Source organism: Ooceraea biroi, chromosome 8, assembly GCF_003672135.1.
Source record: "Ooceraea biroi isolate clonal line C1 chromosome 8, Obir_v5.4, whole genome shotgun sequence".
Taxonomy (NCBI): Eukaryota; Metazoa; Arthropoda; class Insecta; order Hymenoptera; family Formicidae; genus Ooceraea; species Ooceraea biroi.
The window spans coordinates 13,046,540-13,063,807 of record NC_039513.1 but is presented as its reverse complement, the minus strand read 5'-3'; the positions used below and the strand labels follow the sequence as shown (position 1 = coordinate 13,063,807).

The window sequence follows — 17,268 nt, the reverse complement described above, 5'->3', positions numbered from 1 at the left end:
AATTGGACATTGCATATAGCGCGAAAGGCGTGAGTCCCAAGGACCCGTTCTTGTGAACTCGCAAATCCATCGGCTTTAATGAATTCGATCCCGAAGTGCGAAGGATCCGCGCGATTATGAGAGCCCGATATATACCCGTCGCGAATATGATATAGGTAAACCACCTGTTGCTCGTAAAACAGCGTAGCTTCCGTGACGCGAATCCGAATGCCGCAGCACAGGAAGCGAGCATCGTCTAAGGACACACGGATCCGTTTCAGTGAATCGGTGATCTTCCATTAAGCAGCGGGGCTGCTTAACGATCCGTGGGGGAGGAGTCCACGGTGGATTAAATATTAATTAAACCCGAGAGCCGTCGCAATAACGAACGGTATCACGTCCGGGACAATCGTAATCGCGAGAAAGAATGCCTGCCTGATTTACGATGTGTTAACACGGAAACGACGTTGAATTTGGTAGAATTGCAGAAAGGTATCTCCTCTCACGATTACTTAAAGATAACCACAATAATATTATACAACATTGTCATTGCGTAATACCCGTGAGAGCTAAAGAAAAATGCATTCGACAACCAGAAACGCCCTGAGAGAATGTTTATTAATGATCGCGACGCACGCGTCCGCGTAATTTGTAAAAAGCTCATTAATTATCCCTCTGCATTAAGCGCGACTGCATAATGATCATTAGCGCGGTTCATTAGAATGCCCTGATCGTTGTTCGCGAGAATACCGAGAGATTTACCAGCTCGACTGCTGGAACGTCAATTACAAGAACGGAACGCGCAATTCTGTCTCCCATAAATAGCTTTTGGAGCTTTCAACGTTGGCGGGCTTTCGTTTTCGTCAACAGATCTATCTCGTTGTCGAAACGATGCCGTGAGAGCGCGGGATCAATTCCGTGAAACTAATTAACGGGCGCATCTGTCGGCGTTCGTTAGCCCCGCTAATTCAGAGCGGATCGACGCTAATTGCACTAATCGCCCGCGTTTACGACGATTTACGGTGCGGCGTGAATTCAGTTATATCCTTGAAAGTTTTCCGCGTTCGCAAGGAGTAACAAGTGCCAACCTGAGACATGGAAAGTACTCGCAAACTAAAAAATATATATAAATATTATATAAATTACGAATTGCATTAAAAGACAAGGATGACAGAAAATTAAACCGTTATTATTCTTTCGTTTAGAAAGTTTTAGAATTTAATAAATCGTGTAAATAATATTGATACATGATTAAAAATTGTTAGAAATATTTTCGTAATGACTGAAACAAACTAAAAGAATGGTTTCGCAAATTTTCGTTTCGAACAACGCATTGCGTCATTGCTGCTCCGGAAATTAAATATAACTGGAAATACACGTGAAGAGTCAATTACGACGGCTAGTCGCGAGAGAGGTGCGGCTTCGTTGAAACTCTGTCGACACGCACCGAAATAGATCCCGATAAATTAGTCGGGAAAAAAATAGGGCGAAGATAAAAGATACGACCTGTATTCGTGACATCAGATACAATTTCGATAGCGTCGTTTTATCTGATAAAAATCAATTATTTTAATTCTCACAGACGTAACGTCGAACTGTCTGTTGCAGTCTTCCGACAGCGAACATCCCCGAATAAATAACCGTGTAAGGTATACGATCGATCGAGATGGCTTCTCAAAGTGCGCCTTATTCGGGGCGACACGAGGAGAAGCGTCCGAGAGCTTTCATCTGTATCTACGTCAGCGTGTTAACTATTGGGGATTACTCGGCCGAGATCATTATATTTTATGATAGCGCGGGAGACGAACGCTTCTGTCATGGAACGACCGTGAATAATGCTTCCCTGATATGAACCACAGATTTTATCGTCCAGCCTGACGGTAATCGATGTTTTTATCGAGACAGTATTCCTCACGTGCGCACGAATATCTCCCTTTTCGTCCCTTGTGGTAGCGACGAATTGTCGTAAAGTCGGTGGTAGTCTCATAAACGAGCTCGCGTCATTCCGTGATTTCGTAACTGAACGTAACAATGCAGTGCACATTGTGTTTTTACTTTCGGAAATTAGCGAAATGCAGAACGCCGCACAATGACGATCTTGATTTCTCAATTTATATAATTACATTCAAATAATACTCCTTCTTATCATCAGTGAATCAATATATATAGAAATTTATTTATTCGACCACAAACTGGTTATACAGTGATGACAAATCACGCAACGTTTCGACCCGACTATTTCGGTCCTCCTCAAGCGTGAAAAAACCCCAAACTTTAGTTTGACATAAAAGTCGCTTTCTAAAAGGAAAATAAAAAATCAATACTAAACTTATAAATGATACAATTAAATACAGTGTCCAAGTGTAATAAACTTACTGGCAGAAAACAACTTTAAAAGATCTTTTAAAAGTTTAGTATTGATTTTTTATTTTCCTTTTAGAAAGCGACTTTTATGTAAAACTAAAGTTTGGGGTTTTTTCACGCTTGAGAAGGACCGAAATAGTTGGGTCGAAACGTTGCGTGATTTGTCATCACTGTATAACCAGTTTGTGGTCGAATAAATAAATTTCTATTTATATAATTACAGTATACAGATTTTAATATCAGTGATGAATCGTTGAATTATATTTAATATTAAAAAATAATATATTATATAAATTAAAAATATAATATTTTTCTCTCTAAATTTTCTACGCGTAAACGATACTCTCGTTCGATTTCCAAACGGGAGATGAAATCTAAAGATCACCGTAAACGATTTGATGACTCGCGAAAGTCGACGAACGAAGCGCAGAGATTCCATTCGCAAATGGAATCTCTGCGCTTCGTTCGGCGGGTGAACGTTCGCGATATCTTTTTAGACTCGTCTCTTTGCTTGTCTTGCTCGTCAAAAAGCCTCTCTCTCTCTCTTTCTTACTGTCTCTCTTGGTCAATGCACGCGTCTTGGACTTCGTCTATTTTAAGCCTCGCCTATATCTCTGTAACGAAACGTCGGCGCAAGTAGATCGCGCGGCAACCTTTAAGAGTCCTCTAAAGCCACCTCGAAAATCTGTTCTCGCCAACTTCCTCTGATCCATCACGTCCGAGCCGCTTTTAATCGCACCACATCTCATTGATCGATTCTCTCTTGAGGAGCCTGTTTCTCTTGCACGCAAGAACGATCCGACAAGCCGCTACCGAGTTTCGATAATAGAACGGCGGATAATAGAGCCGAGCGCCGGAAGAGTGTGACGATGCTTTGTGCACGTCCGTTAAACTCACGGAAAACGATAACAATCCGTGAAAGCCGCGCGCGGATAGCGTGGACCTGATACACGTGTAAGAGCAAAAAAGACATTGTGCACGTGTAGTACATGAGGAGCCAGCAGGTCTTTCATTGCGCGCTTCTTCTCGCCTCGTCTTCATCGATCAAAGCGCGCTCGAGAATATCTCGATGAACTTCTTGGCAAACCCTTTCAAGTGCCATGTCGGATCAACGATCGTGCGTAATTTTAAACGAATCGTACGCTTTGTGGCTCTGAAAAATCATCCGCGTTAGATAAACATATGGTTGTTGCAATTGCGAAATCTTAGAAAAAGAGAGACAGACAAAGAGAGAGAGAGGGAGAGAGAGTGTCCGGTTGCACCGATTGTTTGCATTGCACTTTATTAATAAACGATAACTTTATATTTCTGAGATTCGCACATTGCGCGTCGGTGAATTTACGTATTGCAGGTAATTTTAAATAATCCTAAATAAACCAGTGACGAGGGCGGTTCTTTGAAGCTGCCGTGAAACGAATTATTCGAGCGGCAATGATCGTGAAACGATCGGGCTTGGAAAAGCCCGGCCAAACGGTGTGTCACGTTGCGTGACGGTGTATTTTTAACCTTTTGCAAGGTGCACCGCGCGAGATACACTTCACAACCCTTAATTCTCGCGGTGGAAGCTGCGAGAGGAAAAATATCATCGCGAGCAAGGCGCCTGCTAAGAGCACTTGAGAGCATTCGAGAGAGCTGGCCTTGGATGCCGGACGCCCCAGGAACTTTATGCGTTGTTAGTTTGCTTAAATTGGGACTGCGATGAGTTCATTCGATTAAATTAATCATCGCCGTAACGGTGAATGGCTAATTCCCTGGGAAGTCAGGCGAGTCGACGACTCGCGGATACAGCTTTAGAGAGAAGGAGAGAGAGCGAGAGAGACATTAGACATCAATCGCTCCGCTCGCAAAGAAGCATGTAAAAAATGGAGCAACATGTTTCAGAGATTACCGGAATCTTTCTCCGATGTTTTACCAGAAACAGAGGAATTCTTCCGGAATCAAGAGCCGGTCTCGCACATGACGACCACGGCGAATTCTATCCTCGGAAGCAATAACGTCCATAATCGGTACAATTTCTCGAGACGCGCACGATCGCTTGCTACATCTGGAAGGAATTCATTCGCGCTCGACCTCGCTCCGAGCACTCGCGCGTGCGAAGAGGAACGTCAATTCATTCCTTCTCGCCACGAGGATGCATCCCCGATGTTGATTGCCGGATTATCTCTCGTGACGTGTGACGCGTAACGAATTCTTTTACGTAATCTGCGCCCCGAATGCTCCGATGTGCGACACACTTCCGGTGAAAACTCGGCCGCTCGCACGCCGTGAACGTGATTTACCGCGACCTGCGCCCGACTCGTCGTTGACCGAGTAAGAGCTTGAAGGCATCCTCTTCTCGCCCTCGAAAATAAACGATCGCGATCTATGTTGTCTGCCGTTTATTCGGCAGATTTACGAGCGACAACGTAGCGCGGGAGAAAAACTCGAGACAACGCGGGAGTCGAAAATATTTTCTTCCCGGCACGGTGGCTGAAACGGCTTCCTCCGTAAATTTCCCCGCGCGAACTTAGCGAAGGCGTTTTCAGAAACTTCGTTTCCATTCCTCGTGAGTTTCGTGGGAACGCCCGGGACAAGCTATTGTGCCGTAAAAATAAAAGAACGTTTCGGAATTACGCGACAAGCGTAGCGTCATAGCGTTGACTTTCTGATTTAATCTCCGTTAAACAGCTTCCTACGCTTCACACATGTGTCAACAGTTCTCAACCGACTTAACAATTTCCGGACAGTTCTGCGGTTATTTTACGAAACTCCTAGACATGATGAAACATCGGAAGTTTTGACACGTACTAATCGATATCGTTTCCTTTAATTACGACAATTATTCTATTGGGTTGGCCAAAAAGTAATTGCGTTTTTTTCTAATAGATGGACATACATGTCTTGAAATGTAACTAACTTCGTTCTAAACCGCAAATTCATTATGTAGGTTAACAACTCACAGTTCAAGCTTGTTTTACAAAAAGAAAGTACACGATTTCGTTAACAATTGTTTCTTTGCCGTCGATTTCAAAATGGAAAATCAAAAAGAACATTTTCCTCATATTTTCTTTTATTACTTCCGAAAAGGGAAAAACGCTGTGCAAGCTCATAAAAAGTTATGTCATGCATATGGCGAAGATGCTTTAAACTGCGGCAGTGTCAAAATTCGTTTACTAAATTTCGATCTGGAGATTTTAATGTGAAAGATGCACCACGCTCAGGAAGGCCAATCGAAATTGATGATGACAAAATAAAGGCACTGATCGATTCCAATCGGCGTTTAACGACACGAGAGATTGCTGAGAATCTTAACATATCGAAATCGAGTGTTGAGAACCATTTAAAACGACTTGGATACATTAGTAAGCTCGATATTTGGGTAGCACATGAGCTGAAAGAAATTCATCTCACTAAGCGTATTGACATCTGCGATTCTCTTTTGAAACGTGAGGAAAATGATCGATTTTTGAAACGTATGATAACAGGCGACGAAAAATGGATCGTCTACAACAACGTCAAACGAAAAAGATGGTGGAGCAAGCGTGATGAACCTGCTGAAAGCACTTGAAAAGCAGATATTCACCAAAGAAAGATTATGCTGTCAGTCTGGTGGGACTGTGTATTTTGAGCTGCTTGCAAGGAATCAAACCATTAATTCAGACGTATACTGTCGTCAACTGGATAAATGAAATGATGCCATCAAACAGAAACGTCGAGAATTGGTGAATCGCAAAGGTGTTGTGTTTCACCATGATAACGCTAGACCACGTACAAGTTTGGTCACTCGTGAAAAATTGTTGCAGCTTGGATGGGATGTGTTACCATGATGTTACCACATCCACCATATTCGCCAGACCTGGCACCATCAGATTACCATTTGTTTCGTTCTTTGCAAAACGCCTTGAATGGTAAAACCTTGACTGCTGATGAGGATATCAAATCGTTGTTGGAATTGTTTTTTGCTGAAAAAGATAAGAACTTTTTTGAGCGCGGAATCATGAAGTTGCCTGAAAAATGGCAAAAGATAATCAAACAAAATAGACAATATATTGTTTAATAAAGTTTTTGTTTCCCATGAAAAATTCGCCTTTTATTTATATTAAAAAAAAACGCAATTACTTTTTGGCCAACCCAATATAACCTATAATAATCAATGTAGCTTATTGCTACATTGCCAATTAAAACTCGGTTATTCCAAGGCTTGGGAAAAAATGTTCTTTCTTTCCACTAGACACTACCAACAACATCAGACGGTTCGATTGCGTAAGAATCGCGTGATGCACTTTCGTATGTGACAGTCCGATGTAATGTCAGGTCGGCACAATCGGAGGAAAGCGGAGCGCTGACAACGTCGTGCACTCGCGTCGCAATTAAGAGAGATACACGGCAAAGTTCGGTGGCATCGAACGGCGTTCTCGCTCGCGCAAACCACTATATTTGGTTAATGAACCGTCCGCGCGACGTCCGCCTTTTACGCTCGCGATTGAATTTATCGCGCGCGTTCGCCATTCCTCTATATCAAACCGGAAGGCATATCCTTAATTCGGTAAGAAAAGCTGATTCTCGAAATTCAATTTCACCATAAGACGGCGACGTCGTGACGCGCGGAAAAGTATTGAGAATTCCTCGCGTCGAAATTTTTAGTAGTATACGTATTGGTTGTCCTCTCTCTCTCTCTCTCTTTCTCGAGCCCATATCTCTGCTGGATCGAAAGTATTTGACAAACTGAATAATCCGCGACGTCTTTTCGAGAGCGCGGAGCGTTCTATTGTAACGTTGTATCGCGAGGTCTCTCACGTCTCCCTATTATATGGGACACAAGGCGCATCTTAATGCTTTAGAGATTACGGGGGTCGTGAATCGAAAGGATAGTAGTGGCTAAAGTTCAACGACCCGGCCCGCCTCATTGTCGTACGTAAAATCTTGGTGGCGCGGACTCGATCACGTAGCACGCGCGCTGTTGAACAAAAGGAGAATGCGGAAAGCGATTCGATTGTGATGTTTTAAACTGTAAGTGTTAACTGTAACTGCAAGTCTAATATTAAGCGGTGATAAAATTGGTCAAGAGTAAAAGTAATGTCGGTCTTATGTCATACGATCTCTATTACAGGATAGCAAGAATGTACAAAAATCGTTAAAAACATTGTGAAAGAAATATTAAATATAAGGAAAGAAGTAGTGAAGCAAGAGTAAGACGCGTATAGCAATAGAAAGTAAAAGGGAGTACTAATTGTTTTCAAGAAATAGAAAATGCTGTCATTCGCTTCGTTGGAGATAAATACACGAGATTAGATAATTGCTTTAATGTGCTCCTAATAACAGGTTTTGTATCTGCGAAGTAATTACTCTCGACAATCGTAAATGATAAGCGTTTTTGCAGGTTCGCGCAATGGGTTGCGTTTATAACTCGCGATTAAACGTGGAGTGGCGTCGCGTGTGGGACCGGATCCGAACGCTCAAACTTTCTGAAAACTTCTCCATTGTTACTGCGGAAGTTAATCCCGCGTCATGGTAGATGATAAACAACATTGTACGTACGTCTGTAAGTAAGTTTGCAACAACTTCCGTCGCTTTTCCCACCGTATTTACTGATCCCCGTGTTTGGCGACAAGGCAGCATCATTTCCACTAACTTTGTTAGACATCCGCGACCATTTATCATTCGACACATTCACGTTCCCGATAGATGGACGAAGCGCGAAGTGAAATTGGGTTTCAGCAGCGCGAAATTTCATGCCGAACATGAGTAACAGCTGCATAACGTTTCTTCAAATCAGAAGTCTATATGGACATTTAATAATGCCGGTTGAGAGATTGAATGATGAAGATGAAGACAAAGGTATCGTGACTTGGATAATCGGATTTCTCACAATTAAGCATCCATGAAAAAAATAATATTAAGTTAAAAAATGGTGAGTTTCACTTTCACATTTTCATTCTTTAAGATACACTTTCTTTGCACAGAGCATACGCATGAAATATGTTTGAGCGTAGATCGTACTGATTATTCAAGATGAAAGGATAACGCCTTTCAATGCGTTTACCGAACGTGACGTCTCCATAATCTCAGACATAAATCAAAGATTCGCGATTGGCGATCTCAAAGAAGCATCGGAGAGATCGGAGGTGCTACCGAATGTAGGTCGGATCAGTCATGGCCATCCACGATTTATTATGTTAAGACGCGTGGGCCGGCCAAGGAAAACTCATGAAAATTCAAGAGTGCAAGCGCAAGTCTAATCTTCTAATTATCTCATCATGTTGGGGCGATTTAATACGGCGTTAACGTCATTCGTTGCTCCAACTTGTTTAAGCGACTTTACTACAAACACGTAACGATAAATTGTGACGTGTTATTTTTCAAAATTAACGGGTATAAATTTCCCGTAATCGCCGACCCTCATCTTCCCGTTCATCTCTCCGTGCAATTATTGCGCCGGTTAATTGAGATCACGGCCTTGCGCGATGTAATTAATAAAATAAGAAACACAAATACACAGCACAGGTTCGATAGCAACGAGATGAAAGGCCTCCGTCGAGCTCGAAATACTTTTATTTGCTCGGCGGTGAGCTGCATCGCGGCGCGTTTTTAATTAATTGCCGCTTTAATTTGCGGCAAGATAAATAGCCCGATTCTAGGATGTGCCGATACCGTATCTCTCGCTCGGCTCCGCTTTTACGAGAAAATTCGAGACAAACGCGACACGCGCGCAATGCGATCCTGTCCGCAAGGCGACCAGCAAAAATCGCCACGACAAACCCAACGAATCCGTTAGGTCGACCCGTTTCCGCGACGTGTACTCGCGAGGTTGCACTCTGGGTGTGTGCTATATGCACAACGAAGTCGGTGGAAAAATGGTGCCGAGCTACCAAGTTCCTATGGCGATGCTTTTACGTCATCGGATGCAAAAAGGCAGCGCGCAGACAGGACGGAAAGAGAGAGAGAGGGAGAGAGAGAGAGAGAGAGAGAGACTTATGGCTGCAACGCGCCGGAGGGAACTCGAAGCTCGCCTTCGAGAACTTTGGTGCGCCAACCCGGCATTTACGATCTGTGACGTGTACAAAGCCCTTCCCCTCGCCATCCTCCTCGCATTTATTTCCATTCATTTCCATTTCGGCCCTATCTGCCGAGGCGAGAAGAGCGGAAAATCGGGGAACAATGGCGAGTCGCGCCGAGAAAGAGAGTTAACGATCGAATTGGGTCATCCCTGCCGGGTAAGAGGATACGCGCGCAAAAATATCCCGGAGATAAAGAGAGAACTGGCTGCGAGAGTCACGGCGATTGAATAAGCGTGCGTGAAAAAATGTCGATGCGTTAGAATGGCGTTGCGAATGATCGGATTTGTCACTGACGCGAAAGACAATGAGAGAGCTTGCCATTGAGACACGATTATATTCCCGTTCGGTCGTCAGACTTCAGTGTTATCAGAAATCAGATTGATTTCGAGAACGTGGTGAATGAAGCGACAATACAGTATTTAACGAGCCGAGTTCGAGCCGAGAGCAGCCAGATGAATGGGCTTGACTGTGTTAAATCAACCTTGCCGCACGCTTTTTAAGCTATCTTTGTGCGCGCTATTTATAAGTTGCACTGCGATTAAATAAAACCGCAAGGTGAAAACCTACAAAAATACCCGCCGGTGACGCGTTTCTACTCCAATTGGCAGTGCGAGGGTTGATAATGCAATATATCCGTCCGATAGTTGAGGAAGAGAAACAGAGCGTTCCCAGAGAAAGCGTAAGCTCAGATTACGGATCTCGTATTAACTGCACTTGCTCGCTGGCACATATCAAGCGCTAAAATTTTACGATTTTATGATAAGGAATTTTGTAATCCAATACTTTTGTAATTTTATAGTTTTGAAATTTCGGGATTTCGTAACAAGGAATGCACTTCTCTAACGAGAGAGAACCAGCTTGTGCACCGAAAAAAAGACTCGCTTTCTAATATACCCTGAAAACGGCATCTATTTCGTCGACAGAACCGGAAGAGCCTCGCTTTTGTTCGGCGTTATCCACACCGGAAGCAGCTACCTGCCGGCACGACGCTTCCTGCGTCGCGCGATACTCTCCGCTGCTCCCGTTTCATCTTCCTTTACTCGATTTCAAGCGGAATTTTTTAAGCCGACGCGTGAGAAAATCTTCCACCGCGTAATAAACGCGTATTTCATACTCGTTGGACACTCGGAATCATTTTCTCGCTTTTTCACGATCTCGAAAAAGATGTGCGTCTCGCGCGCTTATTAAATTCCGTCACGTCGTTCGTTTCGCTCGTCGCGCAAAAGTAGGTACATGTTATATACTATCACCGATCTTCCGCTTCCCTCGTCATTGCATACAAGTCACAGTATAAACAATAAAAATAGACTTCTCCGCACTGGCTGTCAGATTTGACGCGGCTCGGAATAAACTGCAACGCGACGTTGATTCCTTTGTAAATCTCTGTGTAAGACGACTCGTCCTGCTCACGCGGCTATAATATACATAAAAAAAGAAAAAGAAAGAGAAAGAGAGAAGCGAAAAAAAGGGCAAACGTCAAAGGACCCACTCGATGCCCCTTTGCCGGACATTGCATGCTACTATCGGCCCTCTCTATCTTTCATATTAAAAGTGCTTCGACTCGGAGCGGACGAGAATAGTGCGGAACCGTCATCGATCAATCGATCGATCGTTGGTTCGCTCGCGCTCCGCTTCGCTGCTCGCCTCTTTTCCGTGGGAAAATTAAAAAAAAATATCGACGCGTTCGCCAAGGATGATCCTCGCGCGAGGCTCGCTTTCCAAGCGCGTACGTGCAGAGAAACGTGCACAAGCAGCGACGAGGAAGACCTAGGAGATTTCTTCTCCTGGCGTGTGTGTTCCAGCTAAGAGAGTTTATAACTGTCGACACTCCTTCTGGTGGAAGAAAAACACGTCGGGAAAAAGCGGCCGCAGACACGAAGAGTGTATATATGTAACTGCACGTAACTGCAACGCGAGACGCGATAAGAGTGTTTTACGCGAATGCGAGGAGAATTTCCTGGGAAATCGTAAATAATCTCCAGAAAGTTCAGCTTGTTTCATTATTCTCGAATTATTCTTGTTATATCAGATTCAGATTCTGATTACCTGATTCAGACAGATTGATGGTTATTCTTTGAGAGCTTTTAATTCGAGCCGGTGCATAGTCAGCGCAAGATGCGTCAAGATCGTGCTCAATTCCGCATTAAATTACGTGTTCAATATGAGGAGATTGTTTCCTTTCTACGACAACGAAATACCGGGACTTTTACCGGGCGTGCCCGATGATTGCTATCTTCGGTGGACAAAAGCGCATTGTCACAAAGTTATGGCCGCCCCGAGGAAATTCTCGTTCGCTTATTGGACCATTTGTTCCGCCGCGTCATGAAATTCGGTTCCAACTCGGTTTCAATGAGTCTACTAATTGTCGGTGACTCGATTAAGCGACAATGGAATTCGCGTGCGACCGACGTAAACTTTTGAAGGCGGTCTCCGCGTGTACGGAACGCAAGTTTTTGAGACAAAGACAAAAGTAAAATGGAAAATTAATATTCATTAAAATTAATATTCATGTTTGTGTATTAAAAACATTAATTAGAAAATATGAAATTATTCAATTGTACCTCCGCTTGTATTTGCGCTTATCTTAATAAATAAATATTCTGATATAACGTTTCGAGGCAATAAGGTAAAATTATCGCGAGTTCTGTATATTATAAAGTTAGAGAATTTACAATTCAGTTGCCAGAGAGAGAACGTGGCACTCGTAAGCTGCTTAAACCGAGTGCTCACGCGAAACAGGAGAGCTTTAAAGCCTCTCCCTCGTGGTCTTTCTTCGTGTTTTCGCACCGGAGAACTACTCCACGCGGCGACATTACTACGTCATGTAAATTCATTGCGACCAAAAACCGTGTAGTTTAAAACCCCACAAACACAAGATGATCAAGTAGCTAGCATGACGAGGTAAAACAAACGTTCTGGCACTTCATGAAATGAGATTTTTCCATTTTCCATCAAAGCAATTATCAAAATTCAAATGATGCGTCTTAACGCAATTTTGCGAATGCAGCAGTTTATTTTTAGCAGCATATAAATTTTCCAGATTCCACGGTGTTCAGATACACGTAATCTCAACAAAAGAAATAATATCCGACGTTAAAAATCGAGACACACGAGATCGATTACGTGAAAATCAATTTTACACTACATCGTCCGCAACAACCGCGGGCTAATTTTTGTCGCGTAATTTTCCCGTGGTGGATTTTTTTATCGTCGTCGATCTATCGGTATCCGCGTGCACGAGAGAGTGGCGGAATCGCGAATAAAATTTACGTCTAACGGGAAACGCGGCGGTAAAACGCCGATGGTATCCGTCAAATGCGCACATTGCGTTCGTAGCTGCCATTTTTCTTTTTCAACAGAAACGGAATGAGGAACGCCGCAAACGTGAGCGAATGCATTATTAGGCTGCATACGGCGCATTTTATGCAGCACGCTTTACGACGTCGTTACAGCGAGCGACGCCGCGAGTGACGATTACCGTATCGACGGACAAAGAGTACGAGCCAGAGACAAATTCGCAAACTCTGTAATATCCCATAAATTACACGTGTAGCGTAAATCTCCATGTCCTAGCTTTCGATTCACACCTGTGCTTTTACACCGGAAACGGACGTGGGATCGGTCGGCGAGCAGCGCGCATCGTCAGCTCGATCACGCGAGTCCCGAGACGCGAACGGTGTATTTTCGTCGTCCCACAGGTCGTTATTCGCGTTAATTGCGAGCATAATCAATCATAATTCCCGGGCGAGCATACCCGAGCGGTATGCTCCCGTAATGGTCACGCGAAAAGCAACACGGAAAAACGAGGCAACAAACGAAGTTGCTAAACTAGAAAAATTCCCAGTTGTATCAGCAAATAAATTTCACCGCAGATAAAGCGATTTGCTTTTTTTGTCTTTGTTTTCTCTGTGAATGAGTGATCAAACGCAACGACGATGTTTCGCGAGCTCGCGTGTAATTGTTACACGGAGATCTTTTCTATTTTATTCACTATCGTGGTCATGGTCGTCGTCGTCGTCGTTGTCACCGTCATTGACATGTTGTACCTGTGAGAGCAATTGCCGGACTTTCACAATTACGCGCGCTAAAACGCGATAACGCACGTGGTCTGACATGGTTAACGACTTGCTCGTTAATCGACCAGGCTCGTCAGGAGACGATAATGCCAGGGTAGATTTTAACAGGGTAAGTGGATCATGGGTCTCGTGAATGGAGCCATTAACGATTAATTATGTCGCCGGTATCGTTGCTGTTTTTTCGTTACGCGTCGTCTCTTCGACACGGTGCATTGTTCGCCAGGGCAATATTCGAATTCTAATTACGATGTGAAACAATTTCGGATTGCTAACAGTTGTAATTATCGACAATAATCAAACTAAATGTAAATAATTGCGGCATGTAAATAATTGCGCCACGAGGTAAGCTTTAAAAGCTCTTTAAAAGTGTTTTCCGTGAAACAAAGGGAACCACGTTGTCTATACGTTCCAGTTAATTTAATTAAATCAATTGGTAACATCGGTTTGATATCGAGAATTTGTACATGAATTTGTAGTTTCATTTAACATTTAAAAGTCATCTATGTCACGAAATATTTTTATTTTACAAAATACAGAATTTTCCTCCGTAAAATTTATCACGATATAAACGTGAAATATTTTTTCTCGCATTTTTTCGGAGCGAATCAAAGTGACATAAAAGAATCTCGATTAGCATTCAATAAAGACTGCACCGTGTCCAAGAATATTTCTTGGTTGCCCATTTTATTATCGCATCTACCCAAGATGATAGGTGCCTATGCCCTTTCATTCTTTCCTTTCAACGCACGCATTGAAGAGACGCGCGGGTCGACTCGCTCGGAGAACGTTTGCCGTTAATTTTCAGCGTTTTTCAAACTCACCTCCCTCCACTGCAAGCTTGAAGAATGGAAGACCACATCCAAGGAATTCCTCAATTCATCGACAATATTTCGCGTTGTCGAACACCGTTTTGTCGTTTGCCGGCAAACACACGGTCACACTTGCAACGAAGTTTTTACTGTGTAGAAAGACATTCTGTACAGGGCATGCCATGAGTGATCGTGTACGCGAACTTAACTTTATTGTGCAGCTACGTGCAGTCCGAAAGAATATTATGTTCATCAACGAAAACGTTCATCTTTCACATATCAACAAATTAAAATGAATGCTGGTGCAGTTTGGAGATTCGTAAACTACGAGATCTACTCCAACCAGATAGTTTAAAAAATTAATATATGATACTTCAGCTTGCTTCTAATGTAGAATTTTAATTTTTCAAAGTAGCTATCAAAATAATCATCATCATATTTTATAATATTTCTTTCCGACATGAAAAAGAAGTGACGAGAGGAACATGATATCGGATACTCGATCGAGACGCAAGGATCTTCTAGTTTAAGAGACTTTCACTTTATAAATTTCCCTTTCCCATCTCGGCTGTCACCAACCCCCGGCGAAGCGTAATTTTCTCATTGCTGCACGATCGCCGGAACTGGCGGATTTCGCCGATTAAAGGCGATGCTCCTGGCACAATTAAGACAAAGAGACATAAGCACCGAGCGCGACGTCCGGCTTTGTCCGTGGTTATCTGCTGCCACGTGAACGTGCTACGAAAAGAGGAAATAACTCTCTCCGGGTGTGTGCGTGGACTTATCTCGTCCGCTTCTCGATATTACCAAACCGAAAAACCGTGTTGAATAGAACGTTTCGCAATCCCAAGGCTCGAATCTTCAATAAAAGAACAGTTTCCATTGTTAAGATTCATGGTACACTCCTGGACAAGGGAAATATGAACGAATCGCATGCCGTTAAAAATCCCCCACACCTGCTGACACGTGACTCGAATTCTGTCGCTGAGAGACCCGCACCTGCCCGTTCATGCCGCTTCGAGCAAACAACAGTCTGTGTCGATGACCGAATCGCAAAAGTATAACGTATAAAGATCAAGAAAAAGAGAAGCAACGAATACTTACGACTAACAAACAAAGAATAAACAAAGAATAAGTTTAAGAATTAGATGCGACTATAATCCACGTGGATGTAAATTTAATTCTCGTAAATTTAAGATGAACTTTGTAAGTTACAAATCTTGATATCTTTTCCTCATACGTTTCTATTCAACCAAATAATCTATTGGGTTGGCCAAAAAGTAATTGCGTTTTTTTCCAATAGATGGACATACATGTCTTGAAATGTAACTAACTTCGTTCTAAACCGCAAATTCATTATGTAGGTTAACAACTCACAGTTCAAGCTTGTTTTACAAAAAGAAAGTACACGATTTCGTTAACAATTGTTTGTTTGCCGTCGATTTCAAATTGGAAAATCAAAAAGAACATTTTCGTCATATTTTCTTTTATTACTTCCGAAAAGGGAAAAACGCTGTGCAAGCTCATAAAAAGTTATGTCATGCATATGGCGAAGATGCTTTAAACTGCGGCAGTGTCAAAATTGGTTTACTAAATTTCGATCTGGAGATTTTAATGTGAAAGATGCACCACGCTCAGGAAGGCCAATCGAAATTGATGATGACAAAATAAAGGCACTGATCGATTCCAATCGGCGTTTAACGACACGAGAGATTGCTGAGAATCTTAACATATCGAAATCGAGTGTTGAGAACCATTTAAAACGACTTGGATACATTAGTAAGCTCGATATTTGGGTAGCACATGAGCTGAAAGAAATTCATCTCACTAAGCGTATTGACATCTGCGATTCTCTTTTGAAACGTGAGGAAAATGATCGATTTTTGAAACGTATGATAACAGGCGACGAAAAATGGATCGTCTACAACAACGTCAAACGAAAAAGATGGTGGAGCAAGCGTGATGAACCTGCTGAAAGCACTTGAAAAGCAGATATTCACCAAAGAAAGATTATGCTGTCAGTCTGGTGGGACTGTGTATTTTGAGCTGCTTGCAAGGAATCAAACCATTAATTCAGACGTATACTGTCGTCAACTGGATAAATTAAATTATTAAAATGATGCCATCAAACAGAAACGTCGAGAATTGGTGAATCGCAAAGGTGTTGTGTTATCACCATGATAACGCTAGACCACGTACAAGTTTGGTCACTCGTGAAAAATTGTTGCAGCTTGGATGGGATGTGTTACCATGATGTTACCACATCCACCATATTCGCCAGACCTGGCACCATCAGATTACCATTTGTTTCGTTCTTTGCAAAACGCCTTGAATGGTAAAACCTTGACTGCTGATGAGGATATCAAATCGTTGTTGGAATTGTTTTTTGCTGAAAAAGATAAGAACTTTTTTGAGCGCGGAATCATGAAGTTGCCTGAAAAATGGCAAAAGATAATCAAACAAAATGGACAATATATTGTTTAATAAAGTTTTTGTTTCCCATGAAAAATTCGCCTTTTATTTATATTAAAAAAACGCAATTACTTTTTGGCCAACCCAATATTTAAAAAATAATTATGAATTAAAATACGTTGATGTGCAATGATTCACGTGTGGAGATGACATTTTGCTGAATCGACTGTGATGGCACATGCGACGAGACGCTACGATAATCGTATCAATCGAGTGGTCGTAATAAAAAAAATGAATGCGGGGAGCCGAGCGGTCTGATAGGATAATTCGACGCCACGTTACAACGAGGATTCAATGCCCCGGGATATTAACTTTCGTTAACGGACGCGGATCCCCTCTCGACAGCGTACCGCTCCTCGACATGTGCGCTCTTTCATTTCCGGTACAGGCGTATCGTTTTAAAACGTTTAATTATCGGAGTGGCGCGGAGTGGCAACTGATTCGACTGCACGATGACAACGACGACGACGTGGTGAACAGAAAATCGGACTTGTCGTTATCAGCATTACACCGACGACAACAAGAACTCGT

The 17,268-nt window shown here is 42.7% G+C and overlaps 1 protein-coding gene across 9 annotated transcripts in view; it reads right to left on the bottom strand.

Annotated features, from left to right (window-relative positions):
- The window catches only part of LOC105275048 (disabled homolog 2-interacting protein), a 308,710-nt gene that overhangs the window by 99,276 nt on the left and 192,166 nt on the right, over nt 1-17,268 (bottom strand). For 2 of the 9 annotated variants that reach the window (XM_026971570.1, XM_026971572.1), the window contains exon 2: nt 14,278-14,414. The exons of 5 other annotated variants lie outside the window; for them this stretch is intronic. The gene's annotated coding sequence lies outside the window, so the exon portion shown is untranslated. Of the gene's footprint in view, nt 1-14,277; nt 15,603-17,268 lie in introns of those variants that run through there. 2 more of the 9 variants (XM_026971571.1, XM_011331684.3) reach the window with 2 other exon arrangements.